At 42.1% G+C, this 26,549-nt stretch overlaps 1 protein-coding gene and 1 pseudogene across 5 annotated transcripts in view; one reads left to right on the top strand and one right to left on the bottom strand.

Moving 5' to 3' along the window:
* The window catches only part of LOC101021093 (schwannomin-interacting protein 1), an 803,298-nt gene that overhangs the window by 76,629 nt on the left and 700,120 nt on the right, over positions 1–26,549 (bottom strand). The window lies entirely within an intron of this gene.
* Positions 12,013–12,168, top strand: LOC116274078 (annotated as a pseudogene).

A 26,549-nucleotide genomic window follows, 5' to 3' on the forward strand; every position in this document is an offset into this window, starting at 1 on the left:
TGTAAAAACACCTTTATTCTAGAATTGGTTTTGCTCCCTTATCCCCCAAATCACTTTAAATTACAGAATTAACTTTAGGGTTGTTCTTTTGGGGTCATAGAAGTCTTTTTTTCAGAATGTTCACCAAGTGTTTGGTCAGAGGGGTGCGAAGAGCCAACAGCAGAGTTCTCCTGGTTGCCAGGTGTGTGAGCCTGGTAACCTTGTACAGCTTTCATTCAAGTCTATGTGATCCCCCCCCACAAAACTGCCAGAAATATCTGGCCAATCCCAACCAAGGTCAACTCTGGCTCTGGGAGACATGGCTCCCAGGATCTGGTTACCTGAGCCATCTGGCCTGTGGCTGGGAATATCATGCAGGAATGAGCTGAGGGCTAACTCTCATCCTCTGAGGGCTACACCTCACCTAAGGGTGACAGGAAGGCAAAAGCACCTGCAGAAGAATCTGTGGAAGGTCCCAGGTACCAGCTCAGCCACCTGGTGGCTTCCCTTAGGCTTCTGGCCTGCAGTACAAAGAATGGAAGTCAGATCCGAGATAGACTGCCTGGTCTAGAGTCAGGGCTTAATCAAGAGGACAAACTATTATTATCTCTACACTTTCCAGTCCCCATAAATTCCTTTGAAAATTAAAGATTTCTCTGCTATGAAAACATTCCCTGTGAAGCAGTTTAGGGAAGGGGAAGTGTTTTTTTAACTGGAGCCACTGGTGACCAGAACATGCAAGTGACAGTCAAACAGATAAAGAGCAGAGCCATTTACTTTTAGTAGTGATGCTGGGCTTTTTTCTTTCTATTTTTGTTTTGTTTTGTTTGCCTTAGAAGATTTACATATATGGGTTGGGGAAGGTACGTGGTTTTAAAATATGTCCCTAAATTCTTTGATACTCTTCCCTTGAAAAGAAGAGCTTAATGCCCTTCCCCTTAAGTGTGGGCTGGATATAGTGACTTTGTTCTACAGAAACAAAAAGCAGAAGTGACATACCTGCTACCATAGAGGCTAGGTCAAAAGAAGCACAGCAGCTTCATCCATCCATCTCTTTCTCCCTCTCTCCCTCTCCCCCAAGCTCCCACACTCTTCCTTTCTCTCTGATCACCAGCACTGGGGGAAGTTATCTGCCATGTCATAAAAACACACAAACAGCCCATGGAGAAGGCCACGTGGTGAGGAATTGAGGGCTCCAACCTCCAGCCATGTGAATGAGGAGGACCCTCCAGCAGCCCCAGTCAAGCTTTCAGATGACTGCAGCCCCAATGCACATTCTGCCTAAACTGTCATGAGAAATTCTGTGCCACAAACACCAGCTAAGCAGCTCTGGGATTCCTGATGATCAGAAATTGTGAGACAGTAAATGTTTGTTGTGTTAAACTGTAGTAAACTATTATTTATACAGCAATAGACAACTAAGACAGAGGGTAAGGATCATATAGTTAATTTTTGTCAACTAAAATTAAGAACCTGCAACATATAATTTTGTTAATGTACAAAAGCCAAATGCTGTCAAAAAGGAAAAGGAAAAGGACCTGTGATATGACCATGGCTAGAGCAGGGTCTCCATGCTGGACACAGCTGACCCGTGCTCTGTGACCTTGGGCAGGCTGCTCCAGCAAGTGCTGCTTGCAGAATGAAGGCTGCAGGAGATCAGGAGTGCAAAACCCCTGGCACAGCTCCTGGTGCTGATAACAGATAGCAGTGCTGGTGGCAGGGGCAGTGGTTCCTTGCCCCAGGCTTCCCTGCGGTCACACAAAGGCTCTGCTGCTGGCAGGTGGCCCCACTGACCCTGCAGATTCCCAGGCAGTGCTCTACCATGGCTCCACACTGCCCCTTCCTGGGGAAGATGATACGAAGCTGAGGTGTTTAGTAAATCCCACAGGGGAGGTAGGGGAGAGAAGCTGGTGACAACATGTCAGGAGGTTTCCAAGTGATCAATGCTGCACTTTGCCTGCTCTTTTCTACTTTGAATCTCAGAGTGTTATTGTCCCCACTTTAAAGTCTACCCAACTATTGTTAACAGCTTTTCAACCACTTTCTCTCCCCAGAACTTTCGCATTAGGCACAGCACTCTGGGGCCAGATGAGAAGAGCATAGAAGGTGCTACCTTGGTGTAAAACGCCTTCTTCATGTACATCATTTGAGGATGCATGAAATTTCCACACCACTGCAGCATACGCGTCGATCCACACTCCCGTCCTGCTTGGGTGTAAGATATGCGGGCTTTGTGAATGCTCCCTGGCTGATTATTGTGGAGGGGGCTGGGCTGCTGTCTGACTTGAGGGTTTACCTCTAGGCTTCAGTCTACTGCAGCTGCTGATGGCCTGTCTCACCATTGGATAAATGAAAGGGGACTGCATGTTTATTTTTAAGTTTGGGTTTTGGGCTGTACCACACTATAGGTGGATATGTGTAAAAAGGAAAATCAAAACAATGAGGGTCCTAGGGAGGGTCTGGGAAACCTACTTTATTCCCAAGGCCGCTCAAACCAAGGTCGCTCAAGCCAAGGCTTAGACTTAGAGCCTGTGACTGGCAGGTCTTGCACACAGTAAGAATACAGCGACAAAAGCACAATGAGGAATTTCACCAGAAGGTAACAGGTGACACTTCATTCCTTCTCTGTTGTCAAAAAAAAAAAAAAAACCTCTAGCTGAAAAGAAGTATTGATCTAGTCAGTACTTTGCCAAAGGGTCCCATGGGTTAACTTTAATCTAATCTAATTAGTAGAAGAAGGTATTCTTTTTTTTTAGTAATCCATGAAGAAAAACAAACCAAAGTTCAGGCATTTTAAAAAGTCAGCTACAGAGGTACAGATATGGGCAAATACCCGGAGTGGCCACACAAAAGTGAGGAAATTACTTTAAACCCAGCTAAGCACTCAAAGTGGTTCTCTTTCACTGGAAACCAGATGCAATTCAGTGTTCAGGTTGCTTTATACCACACTGAAGTCATTAGAATCTGCTCAGTGCTGCTTTCATGGACAATGCACCTCCCCTCAACCCCCCCACCTGCAGCCCGCCACCCCGCCCCATTGCTTGCTTTTCTCCTTCAGACTTCACCAGCCATGCAAAGCAATCATTCTTAGTGTGCAAAAGAAAATTCTCTACCTAAGTATTGGTTATATTTCTGATGTTGATGGGTTGCTATTAGCTTAGTTTTATTCATCATAGGTATTTAATTCCTTCATTTAATCCATGCATATTTATTAAGCACTTGAGATAAATGCAGGTATGGTAACAGGCGCAAGGAATACAGAGGTAAGACACATTCCCAGCCTTAAGGCAAAAATAGACACATAAACAAAGAATTATACTATATATCATATTTATATTATTTATTTATAGCCCAACATACGTAATTGGTTAGGGCTCTAATCAAGCCTGGGGGTCAGGAAAGATTTTCTGAGTTCTGCGTTTCAGTGATAAGTAGGAATTAACTGAGCAAGAAAGAGACAGAGTGGACAAAACATTTCAGGCAAAGGGTACCACAAAAACAAAGGCATGGAAGCTAGAGACAGCATGAGTTAGGCAGGTCAGCAGACTGGTTTTGTTAGAGTACAAGGAAGTGACGAGAAATGAGACCAGAGGTCAGCAGGGCTGATACAGGAGTTATTTAATGCTGAATTTAGGTTAGGCTTTACCGTAAGGAAGTCATTACAGTATTTGAGAAGGAGACACACTTGAATAGGCAGTCAGGTAGGTAGACTAGGGCAGGGGCTTAAAGAGTACAGGATCACAGGCAGAGGCCGGGCTGGCTCCACTCTGTAATCCCAGCACTTTGGGAGGCTGAGGCAGGAGGATCACTTGAAGTCAAGAGTTTGAGACAAGCCTGGGCAACAAAGCAAGACCCCCGTCTCTATGAAAATTAATTTGTAAAAAGCCAGGTGCCGTGGTGTTTTCCTGTAGTCTTAGCTACTTTGGAAGCTGAAGCAAGGGGATCCCTTGAGTCCAGGAGTTTGAGGCTGCAGTGAGCCATGACTGTACCACTGCACTTCAGCTTGGGTGTCAGGGCATGATCTGTCTCAAAAATGGATAAGTAAAATACATTTTTAAAAAGGACCAGAGGCAGGCCGCACAGTGGCTCTCACCTGTAATCCCAGTACTTTGAGAAGCCAAGGCAGGTAGATCACTTGAAGTCAGGAGTTCAAGACCAGCCTGGCCGACATGATGAAACCCTGTCTCTACTAAAAGTACAAAAATTAGCCTGGTGTGGTGGCGTGTACCTGTAATCCCAACTTCTTGGGAGGCTGAAGCAGGAGAATCACCTGAACCTGGGAGGCAGAGGTTGCAGTGAGCTGAGATTGCACCATTGCACTCCAGCCTGGGCGACAGAGCGAGATGCTGTCTCAAATAAATAAATAAATAAATAAATAAACAAACAAACAGGACCAGAGGCAGAGAGACTATGTTGAGGTTGAGGTGAGAGTTAATAGCATTTGCAGAATGGCGGTGGCATCTGGGATGGGAAGGGGAGTGATTTGAGACACATTTGGAAGGTAAATTTATAAGATTTGGTGACTGATGGGTTATGGGAAATGAAGACCAGGTAGGAATCATGGGTGTGTTCCTGGAGACCACCACCATCATCTGAGGTGGAGAGAATTGGCATAGAAGGGGAGAAGATGATGATGAGTTACTTTTGAACACACTGCACTTGAGAGGGTTTAAATGCTCTGTCTTCAAAAGGTAAAGGAGTATATATGGTAAACTTAACTGTGGTCTAAAACAAAGGTGGAGAATGCTGTTGTTAATGGTGACATCACTAATGCATCATAGCACTCCTATTCCCACAGTCCAGACACACCTTCTGCATCCTTTTCAACATATTGTTTCATCCCCACAAGGTGTCAACTATAAGTTCTAACACATGATGGCTACTAGTGTTCGAATGGAGAGTGTATGCCTTGGAAAGCCACATTTCTCCCCAGTCTAAAAGCTTGACTGAATAACATTCTTTAAAACATACATGTCTTGAACACAGATTTGGATGTATCCTTGAAGTAAATTATAGTTTACCAAATGTAAATAACCAAAAACACATCGATCATGAGCGCCAGCCTCACTGGGAACTCTTCTGATACTTCTGAGACTGCTAACTTGGTTTAAGGTTAGGGCAGGGCAGACCATGGTAATCAATAGAGTCTAATTTGACATTTATTAACTGTCCATTATGGGATGGGACAGGGCTTCTCCATATGACTCCAGCAAGATCCAGGCTTATTAACGCTCCATGGAGGGTGTTGGCAGCAAGAAGTCTTCCTGATGGGTTGAGATGATTTGGATTATATCCCCTCCTTAAGGAACTTAGAAGGAAGAGCAACATACAAAAGACTGAGAAATCCTCAGAAATCAATTTAACTTAGTTTGGCCTAGTGTCACCCAGACTTACTTGGCCATGAAATCCTCCTGTCACATGACACTCATGAAAAGCCTCAGAAATTAGGATCATTTCAATCCTCAAAGCATACCCATTTTTCAAACGAGAAATACAAGCTCTAGAATCACAAAGCCACAAAATTGGCAAGGGAGATCTAAAATCAGATCTTCCGGTTCTAGCCTCTGGGCCAAATTCATAGGACTGCAGCTGAAGAGGACAGTAAGTAGTGAAGATCAGAGCTGATACCTGGGCTACACACCCACTTTACAAAGCGAACATCGGGTCCCGGCAGTATCCCTACTCGGCAATATGTGCGGTACATGGGCCAGCTACAGCTTTCTGAGGGGTCCCCATCAGGGCTGACAGCTCATCGTATCTTTCAAAATCCACCACCATTGCCCTTTTCTTTTGTAGCCACTATAAAACACTACTCTGTTTACTTTCTGCTACACCCATGAGAGGAATTCTGGCCTTTGGGCATTTCCTGTTGCCTAGAAACCTTATAGATCATTGGGTGCAGGAAGCTGACCCTGTGGTAGAGATTCACAGGCAGGAAGTTTATTCAGCGTGCTCTGGAGCAACACCTGTAAGAGAATACAGGCAGTAAGACAGGGCAGAGGGAGAGGCTGGATTCTGATGCAGCTGCAAACAGAGGCCTGACTGATCCAGGAGGATGCTCTGCAACGGGGATGGGCCTTCAAAGTGGATCCACGAAGGGCCAGGCCTTCATGTCCCAGCATTAACCTGTCTTTGGATATGGGTTGCTCCTGCTCCTACCTTGGGCATCCTAGTTCTCCTCAACCACAGGCAATCCCAAAGAGGGTCTCAGCTGAGCACTGTCAGTTGCCAACATTACCAGCAGCTGAGAAGGAAGTCCTTCCCTCCTGGAAGCGGGTGGAGGGAGTGCTGTAGATCTGGGCTGCCTGACAGCATCTTCTGCATTGCTCAGGGCATGCTTCCCACTCAACTGTCAGGTCTGGATAGTTGTCTGCTTTCTATAGACGCTACTAGAATCTAGAGTCTGGGCTGTGGCCTCCATTATATTAACCCTAACTGTACTATGCTTCATATTAGTTTTATCTTGGTACCTATAAAGCTTTCCAAAAGTTTTATATTTCTCTGTATCCTAGCAGGGTTTCAGGAAGTGATCAATAATCAGTACGGATGTAGAGGAAAGAGTAAGAGATCTGGAGCCTGAACTCCTAATTTTATTTCTTTTTCTTTTCTTTTCTTTCTTTTTTTTTTTTTTTTTTTTGCCCAGGCTGGAGTGCAGTGGCGTGATCGGTCCTCATTGCAGCCTCAAACTCCTGGCCTCAAGTGATCCTCCCACCTCAGCCTCCTGAGTAGCTGGGACCACAGGTGCACACCACACCTGGCTAATTTTTAAACCTTTTGAAGAGACAGGGTCTCCCCAGGTTGCCCAGGCTGGTCTCAAATTCCTGGGCTTAGGAGAGCCTCCTGCCTCCTGGGCTGAAGAGTTCCTTCCAAAGTGCTGGGGTTACAGGTGTGAGCTACTGCACTCAGCAATCACAGAACTGCCACTTATGGATGTATACAATTACACACATCACTTAATTTCTGTGAATCTTAGTTTTGTGATTTATAATATGGGAATTTTAAAAAGCCCTATTGTACCCAAGCTCCAGTGTTACTGTGAGAATAACAAGATGGTGAATTGAAAATGCTTTGTAAAGTAAAAAAAAAAACTAGAGCCAGTGTTTCACAATAGTGAGTACAAAATAGATAGCTGCTATGGTTTGAATATGGTCAGCTCCCTCCAAAACTCACGTTGAAGCTTAGACCCCAACGTAATGGTGTTGAGAGGTGGTGGAACCTTTAAGAGGCATTTGGTTGAGGAATCCACCCTCAGAAAGGGATTAATCTATCTCTTAGTCACTGAGAGAGCAGGCTGTTATAAAGCAAGGCTGCCTCTCATTTTTGTCCCTTTCTGCACACTCCTGCTTTCCCTTCTGGTTCTCGGCCTTTCTCTGCCATGTTGTGATACAGCACAAGGCCCTCACCCGAAGCTGAGAAGATGGCAACGCCATGCTTCTTGGACTTCCCAGCCTCCGGAATTGTGAACCAGACAAACCTCTTTTCCTTATAAATTACCCAGTCTCTCAGGTATTCTGTTATGGCAACAGAAAATGAACTAAGACAACACCTATTAAAGGAAAAAAATATTGAGCCAATCCATGTGAAACTAGGTGTAAATTCCTTTTGCTAATAACGCTTATAAAAATCCAAGTGAATTTACAAAATATAAACAAAAATAGAATACAATTAATTTCTTTTTTTTTTTTTTGAGATGGAGTCTTCCTCTGTTGCCCAGGTTGAAGTGCAGTGGCACCATCTCGGCTCACTGTAAGCTCCGCCTCCCAGGTTCATGTCATTCTCCTGCCTCTGTCTCCCGGTAGCTGGGACTACAGGCGCCAGGCACCCGCCATCATGCCCGGCTAATTTTTTTTTTTGTATTTTTAGTAGAGACAGGGTTTCACCATGTTAGCCAGGATGGTCTCGATCTCCTGACCTTGTGATCCACCCTCCTCGGCCTCCCAAAGTGCTGGGATTACAGGCTTGAGCCACCACGCCTGGCCGAATGCAATTAATTTCAATTAACAATACTGATTATTGTGCCAGATGACATTGTTTTATTGGCTTATACACATACGGTACTGACTGTAAGGACAAGGTTCATTTGGACTGGATATGCATGCCATGTAATAATTTGGTTTTCTCCATTCTTTCCACTGTGAAACTGTTCATTTACACAATGCACCATTTGGCCTTCACATAGAAATATCATTTACATATATTAAGTACACCTCCACTTGTTTAAATTTTCCATTTTATTTGGTCATAAGAATATGTATCATGATTTCAATTTGGCCTTATGTATCAGAAAGTCCGTATAACAGTGACTTGAAAAATTAGGAGCAAAAGAAGTGCAAGACTTATACACGGAAAACTACAGGCTGGGCGCAATGGCTCAAATCTGTAATCCCAGCACTTTCGGAGGCCAAGGTGGGTGGATCACTTGAGGCCAGGAGTTTGAGACCAGCCTGGCCAACATGGTGAAACCCCATCTCTACTAAAAATACAAAAATTAGCCAGGCATGGTAGCATATGCCTGTAATCCCAGCTACTCAGGAGGCTGAGGCACGAGAATCACTTGAGCCTGGGAGGCAGAGGTTACAGTGAGCTGAGATCACACCACTGCACTTCAGCCTGGGTGACAGAGCGAGACTGCCAAAAAAACCCCCCACGACCTACAAAACATTGCTAAGAGAAATTAAAGAAGATTTAAATAAAGGAATTGGAAGACTCAGTATTATTAAAATAGCAATGCCCCTCAACGTGATCTATAGATTAAACATAATTCCTATAAAAATTCCAACAGGCTTTTGGGCAGGAATTGACAAGCTGATCCTAAAATGTATATGGAAATGCAAAGGACCTAGAAAAGCCAAAACAATCTTAAAAAAGAACAAAGTTGGAAAACTTAGACTTCCCAATTTTAAAACTTACTATAAAGCTACATTAATTAAGACTGTGTGGTACTCGCATAAGGGTAGACATATAGATCAATGGAACAGAATTGAGAGTCTAGAAATAAAACTTTACATTTATAGTCCATTGATTTTTCACAAAGGTGCCAAGGTAATTCAATGGGGAAAGGACAGTCTTTTCAACAGATGGTGCTGGGACAACTGGATATCTGCGTGCAGAAAGATGAATTTAGATACCTCACACTATACATAAAAATGAACTTAAAATGAATCATATGCCAAGTGTAAAAGCTAAAACTATAAAACTTGTAGAAGAAAGTAGAAGATCTTTGCAACCTTAAGTTAGACAAAGAGTTCTTAAACACAACATCAAAAGCATAATCCATGAAAGGAAAAATTGAAAAAACTGACTTCATCAAAATTAAAAACTTTTCTGCTTCAAGAAACATCAGTAAGAAAATGAAAAGTAAGCCACAGTCTGGGAGAAAGTATACACAAATACTTTTTCTGGTAAAGGATTTGTATCCAGAATATATAAAAATCACTTGTAAGTTAATAATAAGACAAGCCAATTAAAAATGGGCAACAGCTGCATAGATATTTCACCAAAGAAATATGAATGGCTAATAAGCATTTGAAAAGGTGCTCAACATCATTAGTCATAGGGGAAATGAACATTAAAAATACAATGAGATGCTATTATACTTCATGCCCAGTAGAAGGAATATAATAAAAAGACAAAATAATTTTTGATAGGAATATGAAAAAACCGTAAGCCTTATATGCTGATGGGAATATAAGATAGTATGCTTACTTTGGAAAACAGTTTGGCAGTTACTTATAAAATGAAACATAAATTTACCATATGATCTTGCAATTCCTCTCCTGAGAATCTACCCAAGACAAATGGAAACATACATCTGTCCAAAGATGTATATGTATTCATGCAACATTATTCATAAGGTCTAAAAAGAGAAAACAATCCACATGTCCATCAACTGGAAAACAGACAACCAAAATATAATACAGTGATACAACAGAATATTATTCAGCAACAAGAAGAAACTACTGATGTGTGCTACAGCATGGAAGACTATCAAAAACAGTATGTTAAGTGAAAGAAGCCAGATATAAAAGACTGCATGTTCTATGATCCCATTTATATGAAATGTTCAGAAAAGGCAGATTTATAAAGACAGCGGATCAGTGGTTGCCTTGGCCTGAGGAATGAGGATAGATTGTCAATGAGCAAGAGGAATGTTTCGGGGATAACAGAAAGGTTCTAGGTTTGGTTGCGGGGATGTCTACACAAAACTATGCTTACTAAAAATCACTGCACATTTAAAACAGGTGAATTTGAGGCCGGGCGCGGTGGCTCACGCCTCTAATCCCAGCACTTTGGGAGGCTGAGGTGGGCAGATCATGAGGTCGGGAGATCAAGACTAGGCTGGCCAACATAGTGAAACCCCCTGTATTAAAAATACAAAAAATTAGCTGGGCGTGGTGGCACTGCACCTGTAATCCCACTTACTAGGGAGGCTGAGGCAGGAGAATCGCTTGAACCTGGGAGGCAGAGGTTGCAGTGAGCTGAGACTGCACTACTGCACTCCAGCCTGGGTGACAGTGCAAGACTCCGTCTCAAAACAACAACAACAACAACAACAAAAACAGGTGAATTTTACGGTATGTAAATTATATCCCTTTGGTTTATTTTTTTGAGACAGGGTTTCATTCTGCCACCCAGGCTGGAGCGCAGTGGCGTGATCTCGGCTGACTGCAACCTACGCCTCCTGGGCTCAAGGGATACTCCTGCTTCAGCCTCCCAAATAGCCGGGACTACATTTGCATGCCACCATGCCCCAGCTAATTTTTGTATGTTTCGTAGAGACAGGGTTTTGCCATGTTGCCCAGGCTGGTCTCGAACTCCTGGGCTCAAATGATCCACCTGCCCCAGCTTCCCAAAGTGCTACGATTACAGGCATGAGCCACTGCACCTGGCCATAAATCATATGTTAATAAAGCTATTTTAAAAATTAGCTTTTCTTTCTTTTTTTTGAGATGGAGTTTTGCTCTTGTTGCCCAGGCTGGAGTGCAATGGCACCATCTCGGCTCACCTGATGGTGGGAGTGTAAATTAGTTCAACCACTGTGGAAGACAGTGTGGTGATTCCTCAAAGATCTAGAACTAGAAATACCATATGACCTGAAATATCCCATTACTCGTATATATCCAAAGGATTATAATCTAAGCAATATAAAGTAACATGCATTTATATGTGTTTACAGGCACTATTCACACAGCAAAGACTTGGAACCAAACCCAGATGTCCATCAACATACACTGGATTAAGAAATGTAAGTACATACATACCTTCATGGAAGGCCAGGAAGCATAAAAGGATGAGTTCATGTCCTTTAGGACATGGATGAAGCTGAACCATCATTCTCAGCAAAACTATCACAAGGACAGAAAACCAAACACCGCTTGTTCTCACTCATCAGTGGGAGGGTGAAGTTCTGCCGAACACATGGACACAGCCGATCACACTGGGGCCTACTGGGGTGTGGAGGTTGGGAGGGATAGCATTGAAGAGAACAATTTCAATGCAAAATGACGATGATGATGCAGAAAACTAACATGGCAATACGTATGGTTCATATAACAAACTCCGTGATGTTATGCAAATATGCACCCTAGAACTTAAAGCATAACAAAAAAGAAAGAATGAAGAAAAACAGCTTTTTTTTTTTTTTGAGAAGGAGTTTCACTCTTGTTGCCCAGGCTAGAGTGCAATGGCGGCATCTCGGCTCGCTGCAACCTCTGTCTCCCAGATTCATGCGATTCTCCTGCCTCAGCCTCCCGAGTAGCTGGAATTACAGGCATGTGCCAATACGCCCAGCTAATTTTGTATTTTTAGTAGAGACGGGGTAATTAGCTTAATTTTTATACATAATGAAGTGTCTGCAGACAGTCACATCCTGGGCTGGCATAATGAGGGTTTTTTGGTAGTCATGAGAGACCCAGACTGCTTATATCTTTGCTTCCACCACTGCTAGTATGTGTTCTTGCCCTCATGGTCATATCTCAACTTCCTTCCTGGCTAGATGAGGAGAAAGACTGGAGAGTGAGAAAGACACTGACCATTGCTTTTTGAACTTTTGTCTGAGATCAAATGTAGCACCTGCTCGTATCAGCTTAATACCTGATATGTCCTCTATCGATCTTAAAAGTCAGCCACTTTTAAGGATCTTTCTGGGAAGCCCCATCTAATAGCTCAGACATCATGAGCTCAAACCTTGCCACATGAACATTCGTAACTGCAAGGAAGTCTGAGAACCATAGGACCATTGCTGATTCCAGTCGGTTCTGTTAGTAAGGTAGAGGGGAGGAATGGATATTGGGTAAGGTAGTTTGAAATCTCTGGGGGCTGAGAAACACTTTTTGGTGTCAATGTAAACACAGACAGAACCAGCATTACTTGTATCATAGAGCAGTCCTTGCTTATAAGGTGATGAACCAGAATATGCTTAACATTAATGGGTTATTATAAAAATAAAAACAAAACAATTAAATATTTAGTGAAAGCATAAGGGCTTCAGAGGAGCTATCTCTCACTCTGTTGAGAAACACTAAGCTGAACAAATGTTCCTTGTTGTTTATATTTTTATTTCTAAGACAACAACTTGAGGACTGAGACATTTGGTATAGTAAGAAGAACAGGGCTCTTGAGTTAGAACTGTCTGGATTTTAAAATTGGCCACACTGTTAACTATGCTTTGGACACACTGCATAATTTAGCTAAGCCTCAATTTCCTCCTCTGTACAAGAGAAGTAGTACCTGCCTTACAGAGTTATTGGGAGGACTTAAGAAGACAGCAGGTGTAAACACCTGCTTGTGCATTTGCTTCTCTCCTTCACAACTCACACTGCAGTGACACAGCCCTGCCTCACGCACCAGCAAAGAACAAGTCCTCATTTTTTTCTTGGCAAAATTAAACGCTGTCCAGCTGTATTTTCCCCACATTTCTCATGCTGAGAATTTTTCCCAAGAGAATTTACCTACTTAGAGATCATCTATTCAGCACACACACACACACACACACACACACAAATTATGATGTGGGGCAGAGGAAGCAAAACGAACAAAAACCCACTACAGATAAAATTAACACATGGAGAACAAAATTCTAAAAATACTCTTATTTTTGTACCCAAAGTTTTGTAATCTTCCTAATAGCTAATCTTTTTACAGAATCGGAGAGATTATGTACTTGGTACATTAAGAAAGGTAGGTGCCTTGTCAAGTGCTTGTGAAAGCAGGTGTGCAGGTGGGTTGGCTGGCATGAACCCCAGGTCATCCATTACTTGCCCGTTATTCATACATCAGTGTGACGAAGCCAGCATGGAGCCTCTTGCATCACTTTCTCCTCGAAGCACAAATACAGGTTAAAACAGGGGACTGTTCAAATGGGTGGACTGTGATAGACTTACAACTCCTAAGTAGTTCGCAACTTTAGTAGCTTTTAAAAGTCTCTGTTAAACACTGACTGAACAAAGTCCATATTTCTGCAAGAATGAGATGTATTCCAAAGAAGGACTCTGAAGCAAAATTGCGAAATTTGTCAACGAAATGTAGAACCAGTATTTAGTATCTACCTTTATTCTCTACAAAGTAACAGAATTGTAATAATGACAATTTTGATAACACACAGCATTTAGTTTACTTAATTAAGAGACAAGTGCAGGCTGGCAAAACTGATACTTTAGGACACAATGTCACCGTGTGGTTTTCCAGTCACTCTTTCTCTCAATGTTTGATTTTTTTCCCCCTATCCCATGACCTACCTGACTGCTATGATACTCATCTGCCCATTTTTCTCCTCCCCTGTGAAAAGGGGAAAAGAAAGATGGTGCAGGCCTCCACCCAGAGCAGGTCTTACAAGCACTACGCGAGCGGAGGGCCCTGCCCAGGAAGCACTGCAGCTTCTCCAGTGAGCAGCAGCCCTGCCTGCCAAGACTGAACAACTGTCAGGATTTCTACAGCTGTGGCTGCCACTGTTCCCCAGAACTCGCCCTCAGCTCCCAGATTGAGAAATCCTCTCTGTCCTTTGGTGCCCTCCACAGCTAATGGCAGTTAAATTCTAATATTGGGTTTGTGCAAAGCTTCTCCAATCCTGACAGCTGCCACATTTCACGCTTGAATTACAAGTCAATTAAGAGCAAAACAAAACAAAAACCTATTCTTTCTTGTCTTGAGTCATTCTATATTATAATTACCATGTTGTTGCCTTTCCTCTTTCTTCCTAACCCAAATCATGAAGCACAGGAGAACTCTTGTTACCTGCCATGCACAGACCAAAGAAGAACCCCTTCTAACACAGCTTTGCCTACTGCTCAAAGAATTCACAGTAGCAATGTTGATCTGCTTATAATAAAAAATTCTGCTTTCTCTGCTGACTAGATAGTGGGTATTCCACAACACAAAAGCAGTTGCTTAGATGTGTATTTGGGGTTGGAATATTTTCCCATTTGTATAACACGCAGTTTCAAAACACAATTGATTGCTTAGTTGTCTTATTAGGAATAAAATTGGATGGGCACGGTGGCTCACGCCTGTAATCCAGCACTTTGGGAGGCAGAGGCGGGTGGATCACCCGAGGTCAGGAGTTTGAGACTAGCCTGGCCAACTTGGTGAAACCCTATCTGTACTAAAAATACAAAAATTACTTGGGTGTGGGTGGCGGGCGCCTATAGTCCCAGCTACTCGGGACGCTGAGGCAGAAGAATCGCTTGAACCTGGGAGGCGGAGGTTGCAGTGAGCCAAGATCGCTCCACTGCATTCCAGCCTGGGTGACAGAGTGAGACTCTGTCTCAAAAAAAAAAAAAAAAAAAAAGAGTACAATTAGGCTGGTAGAGCTGATATTTGTAAGAGAAAGCCATGGCTATGGAAGGGCAGAGGAGAGCTGAACAACAGCTGGGTCTTTCATTTACTCATACAAGTGTTCACTAAGCATGCAGGAGTTCAAGGTGAGGAGCTGGGTGTTTTGCACTCAGCCACCCTCAAAAAGCACACCCTCTGTCTAGAGAGAAAGACACTGTGGATGACAATTTACAGTTGCGAAAAGGACTACAGAGTGTTCTGCAGTTGCTGATCAGCAAGGTCAGGGAAGCCTAAATCTTATAGTGTCTTTGGAAGACTTTCAATTAAACTCACTTATTCATTAAAGTATTTCCAGAAGTTTTAATTTGCTTACAACCTCTGTGTGTGTGAGAGGGTGTCACAGCCACTGTGATTCTCATGAGAGGTAAACCCGTGCCTCTGGATTCTAGAGCCAATGCTTTCCTCAGACACTAGGGGTCAGCAGCTTCCAAGAGTTGTGAGCCAGGCTAAGCGCCCCAGTTCCTTGGGTGCTGCTAGGAGTGGGTTGGAGCTGATTCTCAGAACAGCGGGTGTCTAATAGGCACTGTAGTTGCTCTTCCAACACTATTCTCCTTCTTTGAGTAACTACCTTAACTTTTATTTGAGCACCTTCAATTCCTCCTGCAAAGCCCAGGTGCTTGGGGGAAGCTGATCAGGTGGTGGGGCTTGCGGCTCATTATCCCATTCCCTGGCTCCACATATGGGTTCAAGGATAAACATAACACCCTATTTGGAACGATGAGATTGAGGAGAAATCTGCTGAGGATGACTGGGAAAATAGTTCCTGGCTCTTCTGAGAGAGTTCCCGGAAGTGACCTTTTCTTTTTCTCCCTCTCCCTAGATAGTGATGAACAAACTGAAAGCCCTGGAAAGGAAAATCACTTGGCAACCGGAAGGTGTGTGGGGACAGCTGTAAATGAAACTGACTGCAAAAAACAGAGCAGAGAGGTTTAAAGAAAAAAAAAAAAATAACAGGGTTCCTGGTGATGCCCCATTGAGTTAATGACACAAACACATTCTGAAGCCTTTCCTAACCAGGAGCCAACCAATCTCATCACTGTGAAGCCAGGTTAGTTTGGTTTTCCATGATTTTCATCTGACCGAAGGCATCTCAAGTATACACCGAGGGCACAAAGGCAGCAACTACCAGCAAGCTTTGGAAAATGTGGTAGCAAGTGATCTGTAAGCTACTACTTATTAAACTTTATGCCAACTCACCCTACCCTGCTGACACCACAGCAGCAAATAAATGAGAGGGAGGGGACCCAGAACGCTTAACTGGTTAAGAAAAACTGAGTGAGGAAGACGTTGGATACCCATGGCCTGCCTCTTTTCCAGTTGGCTGAGAAGCCCTTTTTTTTCATTTGTTCCATTTCCTTACCATGTCCTTAGTAGTGGAGATATATTTTTTGGAAATGTACTGATCACAATTATATTTCCCTACACTGGAAGGACAAGGAGACTCCCTGCAACAGACCTTTGAAAGTAATGAACTGACAGAGAACAGGACTCCAGTTCCGGCTCTCTGCTACCAATCTCCCTCACCTGCTCAGCCCAAATCAGGCTCTAAATCCTCAGAGCTCTAAAAGAGTGGGATTTTCTATAGTTCATTGTGGGGTTTTACCTGTAACTCAGTAAAGAATCATCGAGAGGGTGAAGGGAGCCCTATTACAACTATAGGGACCAGGGAACGTTGACTCGACCTCTCTACTTTCCTTAGGTCATTATACAAAAAAGAAACATCAAAGGGGTCATTGTACTACTTTTCAAAGGTGTGAGGCCGTTGTGATGCAGGGTATGGATTTGGGAGTCCAACAGACCTAAGTTTAAATCTTGGCACATCTCCTTACTAGTTGTGTGACTTTGTTTCCGAGCTTCTACGTCTGTAAAATGGGAATGGATAAAGCCCACCTTCAGGTTGCTCTGAAGCTTAAGTGAAATATACATGTAATTCGTTTGGCATTGTAAAAAGTTGCTAGAATTATTATTTCAGTATTCCTCTGGACAAAGGAACACTGACAGAAGAAAACTAAGAAGTATTCAGCTCCCTAAACATTACCAATGTATACATATACTTCCCTGGGTGCATGCCGATGAAAGCAGTACAAGAAATTGGAAATTCATGCCCCCCATGCAGGGTCTGTATCTATGTTAGGGAGTTCAGCCTTTTAATGGAAGTCACAAGCTTCTGAAGTAACTGCAATTTTCGACTTAGTGAAAGATCTAATTCCTTAGGTAGGTCTTATTTGTAGTGAAGCAGTGTGCAAAGGAGCTGCTCAAAAAAATAAAGGTTATGGTTATCTTTGCCTTTCTTTTTAAAGATGTGGGCTCCTAAAATTTTTTACCATTCACTGAAAAACAGGTGCTCAGAGGAAAAGTTTAGGACTTACACCCATACATCTGTTCTAGAATTCCTATCCTAGGCAAAGGACTTGGTAGGTGTTCTGGAACAGAGGCTGGCATGGAGGTGATCTTTCTATGTTGCATGGCTAACTTGTTTTCATTGATTCTTTCTATGGGAGACTTTATTAGTTTTTCCCCAGTATGTTTTCTCCTTTTTCCTTATTTATAGAACTCCCTCACCCTTTGCAACACACACACACACCCCCCCCCCCCCCCCACACACACACACACCCCTTGTAGCTGGGCATATGGATGCTTAGGACAAGAATACATTCTCCAGCCTCTCTTGCAGCATGTATGTGAGGTCACAACCATGTGACTAAATTCTGGCTAATTGAATTTAAGCAGAGGTGTCACGTGTGACTTCTGGGAAGTGTCCTTAAAGGAAAGGAGATGTGTTCTTCTTCTTCCCTTTCTCCTTCCTACAGTCAATTACAACACAATAGCAGGTGTTTAAGCAGCCAACTTGGACCATGAGGCAGAAAGCCATGTATTGAGGATGAGCAGGATTGAAGAAAGAAAAAACCTTCCGTCATCTTGAACCTGCCTTAGACTCCTGACCTCCACACTTATTTTATATGCATGAGAAATAAACTCCTATCCTTTCTGAGGTCCTGGCATTTTAGGTTTTCTGTCACTTACACCTAAACCTAATCCAAACTGATACTTTGCTATATCCACTGTTTATGTTTTCTCTATTCATCATCACATGACAAGCCACTTATAAATGGAGTATGGATTCATCAGTCATTCCCATCATACTCCCAAAATCCCACTCACATCCTCCAGAATTAATTCCACCCACAGTATAACATCAGAAAGGTCACCTCTCAGACATGGAAAGAAATAGAACTTTTTTTTTTAAACTAGGCACAAAACCCTTTTGTTTATTTTACAGAAAACCCTATCTATTAAAGATGACTGCTTTCTTCTCCTTTAGCTGGCAACTTTATGAAGTGAAGAAAATTTGCTCTAGTTGCAAGTGACAGACACCTCTTAAATGCCTATTATCAATTAAAAATAAAATACTTGTTACTTGCAACTATCCATTAGATACAATACACTCTGGAAGGAGATCAGGGGCCTTGGCATTCAGACATAGGAGCATTTTTTTGGCTTTGCCACTTACTTGCAATGTGACCTTGGTAAGTGACTTAACCTCTTTTTCAGTTTCTTTATCTATAAAATGAGACCTCATACAGTACCTGCCAAAAAAATAAAAATAAATAAGCTAATATGGACAAGGCACCCAGCACATAAAGGTGTTAAGATAACAAAAAGCCCTCTTTGTTCTTTTTATTTTTTATTGGTATAAGTGAAAGGTTATGGATTTTAAGTCCATAGACCTGTGAGTTAATAAGTTTTAGTTTTTAAACTTTCCTAATTTTATAACCATAGTGGCCTTAGCTTCCTTACTTAGTTTTTTACTTACTTATCTAGCTTACCTTACTTACTTACTTACCTTACTTACTTAGTTTCTTCAACTGTCAATCAGGCTTAAAACAACAATAGGGATATCATTAATTGTAGCAATAACAACTGTAAACACATTGTATGGTTAGCAGGTGTTGGGGGCTGCGTCAAGTTCTTTGTTTTTATGATTTCATTAAAATCTGGGTTTTTTCCTACCTCCTAGGGATGTTTTTAAGGATATAAATGGAATGAAAAAGTGATTATAAGGATACTGTATGGAACAGAATTTTACAAAATTGTAAGGTATATAGAAACATAGAATTATTTTTGATTGAATAGATAACTCCCTTTAAAAGAAGATATCCTGATTTTTAGAAAGTGAAAGATTTCTATTATAACAGGAGGTTAATTTTTTTTTCCTTTTCGAAACTTGCACTTAATTTAAGAAGTAATGTAAAATTATATAATGCCAAAACAGAGGCCCATGCTTATGGAACTGCTTACCATAAAAGTGATAACAAAATGTCCATGCAGAATAGACTGGTTTTCTCTCTTTTCTACTTTAAATAGTCTTCATCATTTGATCCAGGAAAAAAATCTGATAATTCCCAGGAAAAGTATATTATGTACTCATATGTACTGGGTGTAAATATGGATTTAATGCATCTGCATGTACCTTCTTTCTTTTACTTACAAACAAATGTTTATGTTCCAGGACACAGGTTTGGAAATTGACTAGAAATCAGAAATTTCTCCCCTTAGAGAAACAACATTTATGACCGTATCTTACTTACAGTAACTGTTACCATCCCCAACTGAAAATTCTTCCTGATATAAAATCCTTGTATACAGAAACTTTCTTTTGTATATAGCTTTTCCATAAACTCAAGAAAATTTTGGCTAAATTTCAGTCACCCCTAAATTTGATATAATAAGAGACTAAAGGACTCAGGATTGGGGAGTGAAAAGGAAGAAAAGCAGATGCCAGCAGTGGAGGTTTTTACAGGGCAGCCTTGGAAAAGATAAAGGAAGAATCCAGCCCACAGATGATTAAAAACTGCATTTAAAAAACAAAAAACAAAAAACAAAACAAAACAAAACAAAACAGACTTAGTTGCCAACATTTAAATACAGAAATTTTCACATAAAAATCCTATGGCCTGCATTTTTGGTACAGCCACAAACAGCTGGCCATGCACAGTGCTGTTGAGGTCCTTTTAGACTGGCCCACTTTCACTCTCCATTTGTGGGGAAGCATCCCTCATTTAGACATCTGCCTGGATTATATTAAAGGCATATGAATTTAAGGTATCTGAGCTTGCACACATACCTCTGCCCTGTATAAAAATGAAAGTCAGTGAAACTGCAGGTCATGGACCCTTAAAAACAAAAGAAAGATCTGGCATGGTTAGCTTTTCCTTATGTCACTAGAACCCTCACGGACCACCAGTCAGTAAAGTCTGCATGTGGAGAATCACTGTCATGCAGCCACAGAGCAGCAATTACTATTGAGGTCAGTGTTCTTCAGACCCAATGGTCTTCTTGCAAAGTTCACCTTCTTGCACCAGATAGCATCTGTGTAACATAAAGTTCATAACAATATTCTGCCCCTTTAAGTGTCTGAGTTTCCGACCCTGGCTTTGAATCAGTTCCCTTCCTGTATCTGTTAGTGAGGGAGGGGGCAGCCCCAAGAAGGGCTCCTGGAGTAGGTATGACATTATCCTGGTCAGAGATATCCCCAGAGACTCTGTGCACTGGAGAGGTAGGTCTGAGTAACACCTGCTCAATTAGACTTGACTTCTCCTTCTAAAGGTAGGTTCAGGGAGGTGAGTATCAACGTGGTCATAAAATCAGAGTGTTACCTATGTTTTGTTTATATTCATTTACTCATAGACTCATCTGTGTTTTATGTTGAATGTAGCTACACTGAGGTAGGGGCTTTGTTTTGTTCACTACCATACCGTTGGAAGTTAGTGCACGGCACATAATAGACACTCAATTAATATGTGGGGAATAAGAGAATGAATGAAAGCGCTACTTTCTTCTTCCTGGAAGTCTTCCAAGATCAGTCCTCCATCATTTCTCATATGGAGGACTTCAACTGGGGGTCCCGACTGAACTAGACCCCAGGCATTGGTGTAGCTACCCCTCAAATCTAACCTCTACCTTGAGTTATCTTTCTAGAATCCAAATCTGTTGTATCACTTCTTCACTTAAAATGTTGCAATACGTTTCTCACTATTGTTAGGATAAAGTCCAAATTTTAAAATGAGGCTGAGAAGGCCCTTTTAATCTGGCCCCAACCTATCCCTCCCATCCTAGGCAGCCTTATGAAACTTCTCTGTGTGCCCGGCTCTCTCTTGCACTCCCACCAGACTGTGTGGCAAGCTCCTAACTTACTCATCAGGTCTCAGCTTAAGTCTTCCATACGTTCTCACCACTACCACTTATTCCCTTATTATCACGCTTACACCTGTTGAATTGTCTGTTGGTTGGCCAGCAGGCTTGTCCGTCTTGTGACAAGACACCTGTATCCCTGGTCACCTGTATCCCTGGCACCTCCTCAAGAAGGCAGCAAGGAGACTTCTATTGAACAAACATATTTTATTTTGTGCCAGGTTAGAAGTTGAGGCTCAGCGAGGTGAAGTAATTTGCCCAGGGTTAGGATTCAAATGTGAGTCCAGGGACCCTGCAGTTTGCTTCTTTTCACCATGCTGCCTAGTGGCCTTAGCCTTTTCTTTCTAACAGAGAAGCTGAGGCAGCATACCTGTGTCTCAGTGCCCCAATGGCGTGCACATCTATTACCTCAGGAAGAAAGAATGTCTGTGGAGATGGAATTTGCAACCGGTTACAAAGGACTGCACACACAAATGTGAAGAAAGCCTCTTGAACACCAGAGTAAAGGAATGCAGGTCAAATAATTGCCCTGCCCAGGGTCTCCCTCTCCCTCTATTACCCAGCTCCTCTCATTTGCATACGTGAGGCCCCAAGTAGAAGATAACTTGGTGGAAAATTCCAGGAGCTTTGCAACTATCATTAAAAGCAAAAGCTCAAGAAATAAGGAAAGAATTTTAAATTCACTTTGTTTTAACTCATGATTATTCTCATTTAAAAGCTCAGATTTAGTAATGTGTTGACAGCCAACTAGGCATAGAAAACTGTAGCAAGTCTCTGGAAAAATAAGTCTTGTTTGGCTGTTTTGTTGTTGTTGTTGTTGTTTTGTTTTTGTTTTTGTTTTTTTTTTTTGAGACAAAGTCTCACTTTGTCGCCCAGGCTGAAGTGCAGTGGTATGATATCAGCTCATTGCAACCTCCGCCCCCTGGGTTCAAGCAATTCTCATGCCTCAGCCTCCCGAGAAGCTGAAATTACAGGTGTGCACCACCACACCCAACTAATTTTTGCATTTTTAGTAGAGAAGGGGTTTCACCATGTTGGCCAGGCTGGTCTTGAACTCCTGACCTTAAGTGGTCCACCCACTTCAGCCTTCGAAAATGCTGGGATTACAGGCGTGAACCACTGCGCCTGGCCTTGTTTGGCTGTTATGAAAACAAAGTAAATCATGATAAGGAAGAAGAAAAAGATGAGGAAAAATAACTAACATTAATTATGAGCCAGGTACACACATTGCCATTTAATCCTCCTAAAAAGCCTGTGAAGTTAGGCAGTATTCGTACTCCCATTTTATGATGTCAAAATCATGGCACAGAGATGTCAAGTAATTTGTTCAAGGTCACATGACTAGGAGAAACACAAAAGATTAGGATCCAGTCCCGCTGTTTCCAAAACCTGCTCTTATTCCGCAATGCCAACTTTCCAGTTTGTGTAATACTAATTGTTGAATAAAATGTATAGGAGGCCATTGGTTTGAACTGAGCTTCTGTATTAGGCCCAACAGACCAAAACGAAAATAGAGTTATTCATGCTGAAGTTCCATGCCACCAAGTTGAAACTAAGCTGTTCATCTGACCTTTCAAGAAACCAGCAGAGAAAGATAACAGCCAAACTACCAAACAGGCCAGTTTTAGCTGGCATGATAAGGAAGCCCCCTCTGCTTTAACCTTTGCAAAGAAAGTAACGGAAATAATCCATTTTCTGCTCCCTCTTCCTACTTTCCTCAGCCCTTTCCTGTCTATAAAGTCAGCTTCCTCTGCTCAGCTTATTGGAATACTCATTCTGTTCTATAGAATGAGGTGTTGCCTAATTCTAGAATTGCAAGTAAAAACTAAAGATCTTACCCCGTCTCTACTAAAAATACAAAAAATTAGCTGGGTGTGGCGGCACAGGAGAATGGCGTCAACCCGGGAGGTGGAGCTTGCAGTGAGCCGAGATCAAGCCACTGCACTCCAGGAGCCTGGGCAACAGAGCGAGACATCGTCTCAAAAAAAAAAAAAAAAAAAAAAGAGAGAGATCTTTAAATTTGTTTGTAAGTTTGTTTTCTGAGAAATGTAAATGACATTTTCCAATCATTAGATTTACATTTGTTCCAGAAGATTTTATTTCAAAATATAGCACAGAATTAGACTAATAACATTTCAATCTTACCAATGTGTTCTTCACAATGTGAATCTGCATGAAGCTGGTATCATGCTTAATTCGTTTTAAAGTAAAAATGTAAAGGAAGAAAGAAAAATCCTTTGGGGGAAGAATCTGAAGGTAAGACTGAGGAAATTACAAGTGACTGTAGAAGTTCCACATTTTAACCTAAGAGAAACTAAAGGACCTCCAATAAAATCAAGTTTTACAATGATGTGCTAGATACTGTTACCAAGAGGGACAATATAAATATTCAAGTTCAAAAGCATGCAACAACCTTACCAACTTATAAATAGTATGCTGCAGAAATGAGTGATACTATTGTCTCCTATTAATCTAGAGGATTTTTACAAAACAAAACAAAACAAACAAAAAACACAGCCCTTTATGTAAAAAATAATTGTGAAGGGTTTGAGGTTGAACATGTAGATGTGGATCTCCCGGGCAACAGAAAGCCTAAGACCAAACATAACAGGAAAAGTCAGTTAGTCACGGAAAACTGTAATAATTCAGTAGCTGGTTAAGTCCTTGTTCTAACTAAATGACATCATCTGGAAGAAAGACACTGTGGTGCTTGTCCAGAAAATTTCAGTCATTTCCCTTCCTGTCATACAGAGTATATGGTTTTAGTTTTACCTCCCTTTCATGTCTTTTGCCTTGATACTCTCCAAGGGTGATTATTACTTCACTTCCCCATGGTCAATGTCAGGTCTGTCTGTCACCGAAGTATTTAATAGGTCAGTACTTTGCCGTAAGACAATGGTTCTCAATTCTTTGCATTGCATCTCATGTCCCAAATCAAAACTCCAAATTTTTTTTTACAATCATGATCATGAACTAATAAGTGTCACAGGAGAGGGGGGCTGTAGCTCAGCAGATGGCTTTCTCCCTGTCACCTGCAGATGTCATTGCTCCAGTCATGCTGTGTTCACATTTTACATCTCTGCTTTCCTCTGGGAAATCTGGGAAGGCTGGGTGCATGATCACTCCTCCCTGGCAGGTCTCCCTTGCAAGTAGTACATCAAAGCCTCACTCAGTTCTAAGCAGTCACTTTGCCAGCCCAACAACCAAGACTCCTCAGAGCTCCCTCCTCCCCTCTCCCCCTAGCTTCTGATGATTCAACATGCTTTATTATGGCTTGTATTTCTGCTATTCTCTCTTCCACTGCCCCCACCTTGTCTTAGTTCAGGAGTCCTTTTCTTAAAACTAGTATCTCCCCACTAGAATGCATTCTCACCACCATCAGACACCACTCCCCAGCAAACCTCTTTTATTCCATCTTCTACACTGTGTCCAGTGATCTATCTGACCTTCAGTGGCTCTGCACAAATCCGAGCACCTTAGCACACATAAGGCCTGCTATGATCTACTTTTTGCCTCGATCCTTGTCTGTGGTTCACCAAATCTTAGTTCTTACACATTCACATGGCTTGCTTCCTTTAAAATGCATTGCCAAACTCTAACCTCAGTGATTTTGATTCATTATTCTTGCATCTGGAGATCATTACTGTGGTGAGACCTACCATTTTATTATAATACTATTTTTTGGCCTCTCCTAGGGGCTCCTAATCATTTTTGTGCCATGGAGGGCCCCTTTGGCACTCTGGCGAAGCCTGTGGACCCCTTCTCAGAATATCTTTACATGCATATAGTAAAAAACAGGATCACAAAGAAAACCAATTATATTGAAATACAAGTATATTGACCACTAGAGGTGAGTTCTTTGGCCTTGACCTTCAGATTCGGAATCTAGTCTTTTTGTGTGTAGGGGTCTAACACAGAAAATTCTTGCTGGAAGAAAAAATTCAAGAATAAGCCACACCTACTCCCTGTTAAGAATCACTGCATTAGTAGCAGAAAAGTTCTCTACCTGAGGGAGACTTCAGCAATGCACCATTTCAGCGTGATGAGACCCAACTGTTATGCAATCCGCTTCTGAAACAAGCTATTAAAGCACCTGAAAATCTGAAAATTGGCAGCCTGTTAAAGAACTCATAAAATTAAAATTCTGAACATGGTATTATCACTTAGAGACTTTGCAAAATCTTTCCCTTACCCATCAGAAACCGTAGAGGACGGAAGCTGTGGCTGACTCAGAGGTTTCTGTACTCAAATGAGAAAAAGTAGAGATTTCAATTTAATTCTTGCTCTGGTAGGCAGAATAATGCCCCCATCCTCCCATATGATTATGTTCTGATCCCCAGAACCTGTGAATATGCTACTTTACATGGCAAAAGGGACTCTGTAGATGTGATGACGTTGCTATGGGGAGACTATCCTGGATTACCTGGGTGGGCCCAATGTAGTTAGACGGGTCCTCGTAAGAGAGAGGAAGGAGAGTCATAGAGGAGATAGGATGACAGAAGCGGAAGTCAGAATGATGTGGGGCCATGACCCAAGCAATGCAGGCAGCCTCTAGAAATTGGAAAAGGCAAGAAAACAGGTCGGGTGCAGGGGCTCACACCTGTAATCCCAGCACTTTGGGAGACTGAGGCAAGTCACTTGAGGCCAGGAGTTTGAGACCAGCCTGGGCAACATGGTGAAACCCCGTCGCTACTAAAAATACAAAAATTAGCCAGGCATGGTGGCACACGCCTGTAATCCCAGCTACCTGGGAGGCTGAGACATGAGAATCACTTGAACCTGGAAGGCAGAAGTTGCAGTGAGATGAGATGGCACCACTGCACTCCAGCCTGGGCAACAGAGTGAGACTCAGATTCTCCGCTAGAGCCTGCAGAAGGAATCAGCTTTGCCAATAACCTGATTTTAGCCCTGTAAGACCATTTCAGACTTCTGGCCTTCAGAAGTATAAAATAATAAATACGTGTTGTTTTAACCCGCCGAGTTTGTGGTAATTTGCTAATGGGGCAATAGATAACTAATAACTAATACATCTGCCTGTATCAAATAGGCAAGAAAATGGCCAACAGACACAATATAAGAGAAAGAACCAAGCACAAAGGTTAGATTTATCCTTTATGCCAGTGGTTTTCAATCCTGACTGCATGTGAAAACCACCTAGGAAGCTGAGAGAGACAGAGAGAGAGCATGCACAAGAGTGCACTCACTAATGCTAGGATCCTAAATGAATCAGAATCTTAGGGTGAGGGGTGCGATTTCTTGGGTCTGAACATGTTAAATGTGCTCAAGGATTATGATGCATGGGGAGGGCTAAGAATCCTGCCACATATTAACAAAAGTAGGGTAAGTTACAGTTTGTACACAGCTCTTTTCATCCGAGATAAAAATACACTTGGTTGTAAACATTTTCATTAACTCTTATAAGACCATTGTGAGTCAAGGAGATGGCAAACACATAGTGAAAACAAGCAGAGAGAAGAAAACAGGTTGCTCAAGGCTATGGACAAATTCCTGACTCAGTTCAAAACTGCATCCAAATTCTTTCTAAA

The sequence above is a fragment of the Papio anubis genome, chromosome 2 (genome assembly GCF_008728515.1).
Source record: "Papio anubis isolate 15944 chromosome 2, Panubis1.0, whole genome shotgun sequence".
Taxonomy (NCBI): domain Eukaryota; kingdom Metazoa; phylum Chordata; class Mammalia; order Primates; family Cercopithecidae; genus Papio; species Papio anubis.